General features: G+C 39.8%; 1 pseudogene; it reads left to right on the top strand.

The window, feature by feature from the left end:
• The window catches only part of LOC140667717 (uncharacterized), a 32,863-nt pseudogene that overhangs the window by 14,957 nt on the left and 5,480 nt on the right, over positions 1-12,426 (top strand).

The raw sequence follows: 12,426 nt of genomic DNA, 5'->3' as shown, positions 1-12,426 counted from the left end.
ATCACCCACTTTGAATCTCGCTGGAGCAGCAATTTTTACATTGCTGTATACTGTATTTAAAAGTCTATCGGCGATTGTAGGAGTGACATCGATAGGTCTCATATTGATAGTGCAATGTTTTCGCGCGTTATATTCTGCAACGAGTTGGGATAAAGCGTCGTTCCACTTGTAATTACCATTTAGCGTAAACAATTTCCACATATTTTTCTTTAAAGTGTGGTTGAATTGTTCCACAATCGACGCTTTCATGATGGAATACGTTAAATAATGATTAATGTTATGTTTCTTCATGAGTTTTTGCACATATGCATTGTAAAATTCCTTTCCTCTGTCTGAAAATTTTTCGGACATCTTCCACCATCTTGAATTAGTTTCGCAATCGTTTCAGACATTTCGTTTCCGCTCTTACTTTTGAGCGGTATGGCCCACGCATACTTGCTCAGCACATCGATAACAGTGAGTATGTAATTGAAATCTTTGTTGACTCGTGCATAAGGACGCATCTCAACCACGTCTGCCTGCCACAGATTATCGTATCCGTGTACTATGACGCATCTACGCGGAAAATTTCTTCTCGCCGGAGCGTGCAATTCTTCCACGAGCTATCGCTTTTCAGAGTTGTTTTTCTTTTCTTGCATGTTTGATCGTGGCATATTTCATAATAATGTAAAAGTTCATGTATAATTCTTTATGTATCTTTTCCTGAGTCGGATGTAGTTTGCACACGTGTCTGAAGCATTTTCTGCATTTCATGCATCATTATCTGAAGCGTTTGCACGTGCGTTTCGAACGCAATAATTGTTTTCTCAATTTCTTTCTGTCTATTCCTCAAAAGTTCAACACTCGTTTCAACGTACCGTTTGTTAGCAGCGTCGTTATCATCTTCCAGTTGCACAACACGTCGTATCTTGCGCAACCTTGCGTCAAGGCCGACGCTAGTCAGACACAGAGCGTTATCTCGCACATACGTTCTTAGTAATCCGTTCCATTCATAGTATGCATTATTCGACGTACCGAGCGATACTCCAAATTTATTAATTGACATTTCAATACCAAATGTTTTGACAGAATAACTAGTATCGTCAACATGTTGTTTAATTTATAATAAGACCCGCCTCGCGAAGCTCTTCGATAATTGACATGATTTCATTGCCATGCGCATTGTTACCTGCTCGACGCGAAGCTTCCAGCAGCCGCAAACGATCTACCAATTCGTTGGGATCGTTCCAATGCACGTATTCAATTTTATTCTTACTCAGTGTCATAGTGCTTGGTAGGTTTATACCTTTTCCAATTTTTCTTTTGATAGTAAATAATGAAGCGATTATTTATATTTATATCCTTTGTTACCTAATACTGGATTACGCACATTGCTATCATGTCTATGCGCGTTTGTCGCCAGTAATATACTTATATATTTATGCATATTGTTCTCTGTATATACAGCATCGTCGGGAATTCTCTTGAAAATTAATTCGTAGAGACCCGGCGTCCCTGCATATTTTACTCCATCGATGATTATATTATCATCCACTTCGAAATGTTTATCGCCGAGCATTATTCCTTCGTCGGAAAATTTAACACCGTATACGTAATCCATCTCGTTATTTACATCTTGGCTCAAAATTGCTTTGATATATCTTTGTCCGAGCAGACCAAGATGTTCTCGTAACATATTCTGACCCGGATGTTTGTAATTGACGTTGAACCGACGTCACAACCGCTTCGGGTGTGGTCTCAAAAATTTCTTCAATGGAAGCAGACGAGATTATTTGAGGTTGTTGTACAGCTTTTATTGGAGTCGGTTGTTTCATTCGCTTTGATTGATTTGGAGTAGAAGTTATTAATCGTTTGATCGTTTTCGTCCCCCATTTGATTTTTTTTCATAAGTCAGTGAAATGTTTGATCGTTTCTGCTTTATGCTCTCTTGTTCTTCTCTGGGTATACCAAACGACTCCACTTTCGATACATCAGATTCTACATCAATGGTATTCTCAACAATTTGTTTTAGAGGTTCAGTGATTGGCTTAAAATGTCTCTCCAAAGCGACGTCTTCCTCAATTTTACCAGTTTTTAAAGCGTGATATTTTTTGCGAATTAATTCGCTCGTTCTTGCAATCTCTCTCACAATCTTTTCACGTTCACCATCATCATCATTGTTGTTTATCATGATGGATATTTTGTAAACGTTGTTAGACTGATATGTCGACAGCGACTAACCGCTCTACGGTATCGCAAATTCATTAAATCCTTTTCTATATGATCCATTGGTCAGCGAGTTGTCTTTATCAATAACTACGAAACTATACTTGTGCTGCCAGCATTTCTGACATAATGCGTGAAAATCGTCGTATGACATGTCAGTATTTACATGATCATTGTATACATGTTTCAGGTTTGTATTAGCCTGTTAAAATAAAATCAACAGATTCGCATTGTCGCGTATAAGATGCTTGGGTATCTTGGCATACGTTTGACAAAGATAGAAACAGTCGACGCTCGAGTGTCGACCCATTGCAAAGTACTCTCTTATCGTATCTTGTTTATCGCATGCCACGTCATCAAAGATAAAAATGGAATTCGGAAGCGCCTCGCTTGGAGCAACGACTTCACTATTATTAGAGAATGTGAAATAACCAATTTCGTCTATCGGTGTCAATAAATTTTCCAAATATTGATATTTCGGTTGTTAAAACGATTTTAAGTATACGTACAGGTTCTCAAAGCGAACACCGTACGAACTTTCAATTAGACTTATCAATACATTAGTCTTACCACAATTCGAAGGACCGCAAATAATACCGCGTATAGTAATTGGTAACATGTTTCCATGCTTGCGTATTTCTTTTTCAAGCATTAGTCTATTATCAAAGTTTATAATTTTGATTATCGTCGCTTGCCGCACAAACCGTATTTTGAGAATGAGTCATGGGAGGACCTATTTATAGATATGCATCGAATCGAAACCGCTCAGTATTGAAATTGTTTTTTCATCTGTCGGACGACAGTCATATTCTCGAGCTTACCTCTGAACAGTTGCAATATATACCAAAGATTATTTTATTGAGACAGTTTAGCCACTACGTGGAACGACTGTGGGACAAACTTCCCGAACATATAAAGGCTGATTTTGAAGTACAATGGTATCGTAGATGTTTGCAACATTATAATTTACCGTGGCAGCAAACACATATCGACGGTCCAGCACCATTTATTAAAGATTGTTACGAATGTCAGCGAGAATTATAAGAGGTAGCGGTCTATTGAATCGTGCGATAAACGCGCTTCCTATCGAATTGCATATTCCTGGATCAGTTTTGCGGACCGGAAACTCGTTTAAAAGAACGATTGGCTAGAGGCGATCGAGGTATCAATCCATTGGACGCTGCGAGTCACGAGCACGATATAGCTTACTCGCAAAGCAACGACCTCGGCGAACGACACGTTGCGGATCGTATACTAGCTGTGAAGGCGCGGGAACGTATTACCGCGAGGGATTCGACTCTTGGTGAAAGAGCGGCTGCTACGGCTGTTTGAACGGCCATGAAGGCAAAAACGAAATTTGGTATGGGAATGAAGATGAAAAAATCACTGAAAAAGAAAAAGATGTTGAAAAAACGAATACTTCTAGTAGCGAAGCGTGGTGGTGTTTTACCGATTTTACCATTGTTGGGAGTAGTCGGTTCTTTGGCTGGTAGAGCAGCGGGAATCGCAAAGGCTGTAAACGATAGCAAGGCCGCGTAACGCCAATTCGAAGAAATGCAACGTCACAATCGTGCTATGGAAGGTCGTGGACTTGATCTCGTTCCGTACAAGCGTGGACGGGGGTTCTCAACGACTGCTAAGAAAAAAAAACGTTAAAAAAACGTTAAAAATGCCTGGTGTAACAACTAACGTACAATTGGAACAACTTGCAAGACGTATGCGCATACCTTTCTTTAGAGGCGTTTTCATGCGCAATAATTGACCGATAAACGGCGTGCGACGAAACGAGAGCTGCATTGTCAATTTGGACGACGTTGAGGGTCCTGGTACTTATTGGGTAGCATACGCAAAGAGGGGAGATAATGTTGTATATTTTGACAGTTTTAGAAATCTTCGACCGCCCGAGGAATTGGTGCAATATTTTGGACAGAATGTAACAAAAATTGAATACAATCATGCGTCTTATCAAAATTATAATCAGAGTATTTGCGGATAATTGTGTCTACAATTTCTTCAAACGATTAAATTTAAAGCCTAACACTCTACTGTCGTATTCAGTATTCGACATGTCACTGACACTTACGTTGACTGGTAAGAGTAGCGTTCTTGCCGTAAGCTACTTTCCAGCCATAGATTTGAACAATGATAATTACGAACTTGGTTTAACGGATTTTGAAACTTATCATACGATACCGAACATGAATTCCTCGAATAATAAATTTTACTTTGACAACGACGACAAGGAAATTACGATTCCCGAAGGATCGTACGAATTACATGGTATAAATGAATATCTAACGCATGCAATTTTACAATACGATTCCCACAACATTGTTAATAACAATGATAAGAAATATCCAATAGTGATTCGCGCTAGTCATAATACGTTGAAAAGTAAAATTAAATGCATATACACAATAAATTTTAATAAGCCCATCAACATAGGATCGTTGTTGAGATTCTCGAATCGTGTATTGCAGCCGCGGAAATGGTACGAATCGGATGTACCGATAAATATTATTAACGTAAACATTATTCGTATAGAATGCAGTGTGACCGCTGGTGCATATAGCAATAGCAAGCGCGTACACACGATACATGAATTTTCTCCGAGCGTACCACCGGGATATAAGATATCGGAAACGCCCGCGCAAATCATTTATCTACCGATCGTCGTGCGAAGCATTACTGATTTAACGATACGTATTGTGGATCAGGAGGGTCGATTGCTCGATTTTCGAGGAGAGGAAATTACGTACGATTGCACGTACGACGACGTCAAAAATAGTATGCTCGTGTTGAACGAAACGAAGCACGCGAGAGACAATATCTTTACGAGGGACAATATTTTTGCGAGGAGGTGAGCGGTGTCTGGTGACAATAATCAGATGTATGGTTACCCTAAAAAGAAGCTCAGCGCGTTGAATCGTGAATTTTTAAAGTCTTTGGGATTTGTCGTACAAAATAATTGAAAAAATGATTGACATTTTGAACATTGGAAGCGAACCGATCTTTGACGATCGTATAGTAAAGATTGAAACTCATACGTACAATCCATACGCAAATACAACACTTGGATATAACGATGAGGTACGGATACCTATACAGCATCAGAATTTGTACACGTTGCCGTCCGAAAGCTTCCTTTACATCGAGGAAAAATTGACGATAAGGAAAAAGGATGAACTAACGATATTGGGAAATAATTGCGTTGCATTCATGTTTGATGAACTTCGATATGAACTCAACGGTGTGGAAATTGATCGCAACAGAAACGTTGGAATAACTTGCACGATTAAAATCTACATCTCCCTTATACACGAGAGAAGTAAAATCTTACACAACGCTGCGTGGAATATAGTTGCAAATAATGGTGGTGAAGGTTACTTCAATTTTTGCGTGCCGCTCAACATGTTGCTTGAATTTTGCGAGGATTATAAGCGCGTTGTGATTAACGCTCGTCATGAATTGATTCTAATACGTTCACGCAACGACAATTGTCTATTTGGAGCTCAGGCGGCTGAAGCTGAGATTGAATTACACAAAATACAATGGCATATGCCTCACGTAATATTGAACGAAATTAGTAAACTGTCCTTGCTACTAGCGTTGGAGAGCGGTAGATACTTGAACATGAGTTTCCGCTCGTGGGATTTATACGAATTTCCTCTGCTACACAGTACGACCAAGCATTCGTGGACTGTGAAAACTGCCTCTCAGCTGGAGAAACCGCGATACGTAATCTTTGTACTACAGACTGATAGAAAAAATGTAGCGTCGAAAGATATTACCAAATTCGATGACTGCAAATTGACAAACGTTAAACTCTATCTAAACTCTGATTTTTATCCGTATGATGATTTAAATTTGAATTTTGATAAAAACAGATACACTATCCTATTCGGCATGTATGCGCGTTTTCGTAAATCTTATTATGGATGCAATAATGATAATGTATTATTTACCATGGCAAAATTTCTAGAGTGCGGTCCTCTCACGGTCATTGACTGCTCGCGACAAAACGAGTCTGTCAAAAATGCTACCGTGGACGTAAGGATAGAATTTGAATGTAAGCTAGACGTACCCACAAATACTACCGCATATTGCCTCATCTTGCACGATCGCATTGTCGAATATAACCTGTTGACAAATGTTGTCCGCAAAATTACATGAATCAGGAATAATCCCCTCCAATATTATAACATTATAACATTATAATATTATAACATTATAAAACTAGCGATACTCGATGATCGACATCAGTCGTCCGTCGTAGTTCTCGCCAATATTATTTCATTATGGTACCAACGTTTGTAGATCTGCAAGGATTTATTGTTGGAGGAAAGTTTATCGTGAAAGAAATTGCGATTCTGACAAAGGGCTCTGTACTCTCTCATTATATTTTTACGAGTCTTACACCATTCCGTTTGCTCACGATATCTGAGAGATTTCAAGTTGCATGGTTGATTGGAAAACATCACAATCTGCAATGGGAAGATGGAAACATTCTGTAATACAGGGCCAAACGTTTAATCACTGACGCCGTGACGTTGAAAGATGCATCTTCTCGAGTGTATGTCAAAGGACATGAAAAACGAGAATGATTGGCAAATTTACTGGAAGACGATGCGAGAATCGGTCTTATTATCGAGACATTCGATAACGACTATGATGACGTTCCTGCTTTAGATAAATTAGATGCTACTCTGCGTTGCGATAGACATGTACGAAATTGTGCTTTACAAAATATATTTAAATTATTCAATTGGTGGTCGAATCATCATCATAAAAATTCGACCAATCCATATTTATAATAAACTATTGTTACAATACATGTGTGTTATTATCTTTTTTTTATCCTCTCTTGATAGCATGTATTATATTACAGTACGTGATGCATTTCTCTATTAGTCTGCATTTTAGCAGACAATGGACATGGAATATTTGACATCTTTAAACGCAAAAAAATGTCAAAATTCATGTCGTTCATGAGTCGCTTGATGTTGATCAACGTTCGTTTGATGTTGATCGACGTTCGTTTGATGTTGATCGACGTTCATTTGATGTTGATCGACGTTCGTTTGATATACAATAATGGTTCAAACATGGTTCGATAGATGTTCATCGCGGTTCGATAGATGTTTGTTTGATGTTAATCGACGTTCGTTTGATGTATGATAGTGGTTCAAACATGGTTCGATAGATGTTTATTTGATATCTCTTAACCATGTATACATCTGTGTGGTGAATATTACATTTCATGGTGCAGCTGCATCTGGTATTATATTTCAAGTCATGATATTTATTTGATGTATAATAAGATTCAAACATGTTTAGATCAATGTTGATCAATGTTTAGATCCATGTTGATCAATGTTTCAATAGATGTCTAATGCTTATTTGATTGTGTCGCTATTTAATTATAATTATCTGTATGAATGTTGTGTGAAACGACAGTCCGCGTCAGCTTTTAATTCTTTATCAGCTATAAAGAGAAAGCATTTGTTGCTAACTCTTATGTCATGCTCATACCCTACCCATTTTTTTTACCGAGACGTTACCTAGCTCTCGCTGGAGCTGGCATAAAGTGTCAGACAGTGATCCAGTGAAGTGAAGTTCTTTTTGTGATTTTAAAATGTCGAGCATTATGTCATTTCTCGACGCTGTTTTCGAGACGGGATACCGTCGCCTTCAGCTTCCCGAAGGCGTTGGCAGGCGACGCCATCGCCGTACACTTCGCTGGGTCAAGAATTTGGCCCGCACTCTGTTCCGAGCGTTGTTGGATGTACTGTTCGAGGATGTAAGTAGTTTTTATTATTTTTTATACGCTTTTTTATTTATAATATATTTATATTTATATTTTAGGAGGGGATAAAGATGGCGGGCGGAGAGGTTGGAAGTTTTTGAGTCCGGAGTATTTTGGAGTTTTTAGAGAGATGGGAAGAGTGATAAGTAAAAAGTAAGGGCAGAAGTACAAGCGGAAGGGCAGTGAGGTGAAAGAAAGTGGAGTGGAGAAGAGGGGCAGTCAGGGAAGAGAAATATAAGGATGGAAAGCTGGAACGAGAGGACGGAGAAAGATGACGTGGAAGAATTGGGAGACAAAGGAGTGAGAATGGAAAGCGGTGAAGAGCGAGAGAGTAGGAAAGAAGAGGGAAGTTAGTGAGGTAGCGAGGAGTGTGGCTGAGGGAGAGTTAGAAGAAGAGTGACGGAAAAGGAAGGATAAAATAGACAAGAGGAAGGAAATGAGGCAAGAGGATAATGAGTGGAAACGTGGAACGGAGAGGAACGGGGAGAGGAGGGCGGTCATGGGTCGGTAAGGGAGAAAAGAAAGAAGGAGAGGTGCGGTAGAGAGAAAGGAGGCAGAGATATAACAGTAAACGACAGAGGCGGCAGATGGCGACAGGAGATAATTGAGAAGCGTAGTGGAAAAGGATCCCGATATATCGATATCGAGGAAGATGGCGAGCAGTGATATCGATTAGGATAAGGGTGAGCAAATGGTCTGAGCACGTGTGTTGGAGAGGTTAGATGAAAGTTGGGAATAAGAAGCAAAAAGACAGTGGAGTGTGTGGTCAGCGGGAAGTGATACAGGACAAGGATTAGGAAACAGTGGAGTGTGCGAGTAAAGTGGAGGAAAGAGAGTGGTGCGAGAAAAGAAGAGAGAGAGAGAGAGGAAATGAGGAGAAAGGAACAGGGAGAGATGGAGGAGCTGAGGGGGATTAGGAAGGAGATGAGAGAAATAAAGGAGTGCATATCGGAAGTGTTAGTGGTGGTAAGGAAGATTTATGGAGAGATAGAGGTGAGGAGGGAGAGCAGGGAAGGAAAGGTGGAGTGTGAGAAGAGAGAAAAGGTGAGAGAGGAAGAAGGAGAGAGAGGAGTGACGGAATGGCAGGGAGAGGAGAGAAGAGGAGGGAAGGGAAAGAAGAGAGGGTCGAGAGAAAGTGGCAAGGCGAGGGGGAAACGAGAGGAGGAAGATGACAGGGAGGAAGAGGAGAGAGGAATGAAGCAGCGAGAGGAAGAAAGAAGAGAAGAGAAGGGACAAGAAAATGGGGAGAAAGAGAACACGGAAGAGAGTAAAGAAGAAGGACAGACGAGTGAGAGGAAGAAGAAGAACGAAGAAAAGGGGGAAGAGGTAAGGGATCAGGAAGTGAATGAAAGAGAAGAAGCGACGGAGAGGAAGATCGGCGGGGAGCCAGCAGTGAGGAGGGAGAGTGGGGAAAGAAAAATGGGGAGTGAGAGGAGAGAACATATGAAAGAGGAAGAAAAGGAGAAAGGAGAGGCGATAGGACAAGAGGAAGAGAGAGGAGAAAGAGATAAGGAGAGAATGGGAAGATGAAATAGAAAAAGAGAGGAGAGAGCGGCGAGAGCAGAGGAGAAGAACAGAAGAGCACAGAGAGGATGAGGCATGGTGGAAGAGGGTAGAAGAGGATGAAGAGGAGAAGTGGTTGGAAGAGAAGGAAAGAGAGAGGAGGGAAAAGCGGGAGAGCTGGAAAAGGATGGAGGGAAGAGCGGAAAGAGCAAGAAAGGAGAAAGAACACAGGGAGATAGAAAGAAGAGAGAGAGCGGAAAGAGAGGAAGAGGAGAAAAGAAGGAAGAGAGAGAGAAATGTGAAATGGAGAGGAATAGAAGGGGAAGATCAGGAGGAAAGAAGATATATAGTGGAAGGGATCATTGAGGAGTTAGGCAGGAAGCTGAGGATGAAATGGATAGAGGAAAGAAGAAGGGAGAACGGGACATGGACGGTGCTAACGGAAATGGAGAGGAGAGAGGACGGGGAAGAGGTACTAGAAAGAGAAGGAGAGATTAGAGGGAATTGGGGAGTAGGAGTGGACGAGGATCTGACACTGAAGGAGAGGAGAATGAGATGGAGGATAGGGGAGGCAGCAAGAAGAGAAAGAGTGAGAGGCAAGAAGGTGATAACAACAAGCAGAGAAGTGAGGGTGGATGGGAAGAGGTGGAGATGGTTAGAAGAGGAGAAAAGATGGAAAGAAGAAGATGGAGAGGAGTGAGATACGAGAGGTAAAAGGAGAGAAGAAGAGGACGAATAGAGGAAGGTATAGAAGAGGAGGACAGCCCAGCCAAGAGGAAAGAGAGGAGAGGGAAACTGGAAGAGAGAGGAGGAAATGATTGAGGGAGAGGAAAGACGGAGAGAGCGGAGAGAGAGATGGAAAAGAGGCGAGAATGGAAAGGAAAGGGGGAGCAAGAGTAGCAGAAGAGAGGGAGGGGAGAAAGGGTAGAGAGGATGGGCCGTGAGGGAGGGAAAGGGAACCAGTATGTAAGGGTCACAAAATGGCCAGAGTCGTGGGGGAAGAAATTGAGGCAAAGAAGGGGGAAGGTTAGAAGAATGTACAGTATATAATTAGTGTATATAGGTAATAGTAAAGAGAAAGAGAGAGAGAGAGGATGAGAGAGGGTGAGAGAGGAGAGTGGAGAAACGTTGTGCTTTAGTGGTAAGATAGAGGAAATAAGGTGTAAATGAGGAGTCACGAGAAGAAGGAAGAGAGAGGGAGAGAGAGAAAAGAAGTGAGTTTGAGAGAGAAATCGGGATAGGAAGGAGAGAATGGGATGAGAGAGAGAGAGAGAGATTTAGCGGAGGAAGTGGGAAATGAAGGGAAAGGGAGAGGTTAGAGGTCTGAAGGGCGTAAAGAGGGAGAAAAGGCGTGGGGTAGGGAGTGGGTTTTTTAAATTGTAAGGCTACACAAGGCCAGGTCCGTGTGAGGAGCTGTTTGTTTTTGTTTGAAAATAGAATGCTGTATAGAGTTAATAATGAAGTGAGGCGCGGAGAGAAAGGGGAAAGGGAGAGAGAGAGAGAGAGAGAGGGAGAGAATGAGAGAGAGGGTGAGAGAGGAGAGCGGAGAAATATTTATCGTTAGCGGTAAGATAGGTTAAGGAGAATATGTAAGAGATGTAAGAGATTAAAATCCCCAAGGGGAATCAATAAATACATTTATCTATCAATCTATCTATCTATCTATCTATCTATCTATATTTATATTTTATTAATTTTTATAGATTTTCCAATGTCGGTCCTACCATCTCCCACTTGGTGATGTAAGTAATTTTTATTATTATTTTATACGCTTTTTATTTATAATATATTTATGTTTTTTTCTTTTACAGGAATATCAATGTTATCACAACTTCATCCCAGGATACGTCAACATCGTGCACATGAAAGAGGTGCGTCGCGTGCGGCCCCCGTGCTCGCTTCTTAGACGAGTTCTTCCCATATTTGTATGTGGATATCTTCTGTCTCCGCAGATTGTTCGGCGAGGAGCCCCTCGTATTGTAAGTATGCTCAAATTTTAAAGATTTTTTAAAAAATACTAATAAAAATGTTCATTTTTTTTTCTGTTACAGACGCAGCCGTCGCGAGGTCCCCCTCCGCCTCGCGCCTACAGATTTTTTAGTTTTTAAGTTTTATATTTTCTTTTTTATATTTTATATTTAATAATTTATATTTTATATTTTATATTTTTCAATTTTATATACATATATTGGATTTTAGATTTTTTATATTTTATATTATCTATTATATTTTTAAAACACACACACGCACGCACGCACACATTATATGTATACACACACACACACACACACACTTTTATGAATAAAAATTTTGTTAATGATAAAATACGTGTATTGTGTTTTGCGCCTTCTTTATCTATCCCAGGCCTGTAGCCGGTTTGCCCATTTCGGCCGATTTTGTTCACTGGCATCCCCACTCCTCTTATTTCATAACAACTAGATTACTCGTGGAAACGTAAGACGCTCGAGCTCAGGAACGATATTAGTTGTAAATTATATGGGTGCATATTGCCCTGTGTACTTCTGTTTATAGACTTATATTTTTATATTAAAGTTAAAAGAGACACTGAAACGAACACGTATATATATATACATATATATATATATATATATATATATATATATATATATATATATTACATATATTTAAATTTAATGTCAATAGATTTCCATGATTGAAGTACTATTGTTAATGCTTTTTGAAAAAGTTTCCCTATATTCTACTTTTCTATCAAAACAAACTCTATTTACATTTTTTTAAATAACGAAATACAATATCAATTCTTGATGTATTTATTCACATCAGTGAGGTAAAGATATATCGCTTAAAGATGTCGTATATCCAATTTTATATTTTATGTCAGAAAATGAGAACATATAAATTATAAATACATAGAACCAATAAATAAAACT

Source organism: Anoplolepis gracilipes, chromosome 7 (genome assembly GCF_047496725.1).
Source record: "Anoplolepis gracilipes chromosome 7, ASM4749672v1, whole genome shotgun sequence".
Classification (NCBI taxonomy): domain Eukaryota; kingdom Metazoa; phylum Arthropoda; class Insecta; order Hymenoptera; family Formicidae; genus Anoplolepis; species Anoplolepis gracilipes.
This window is presented reverse-complemented; position numbering and strand designations above follow the sequence as displayed.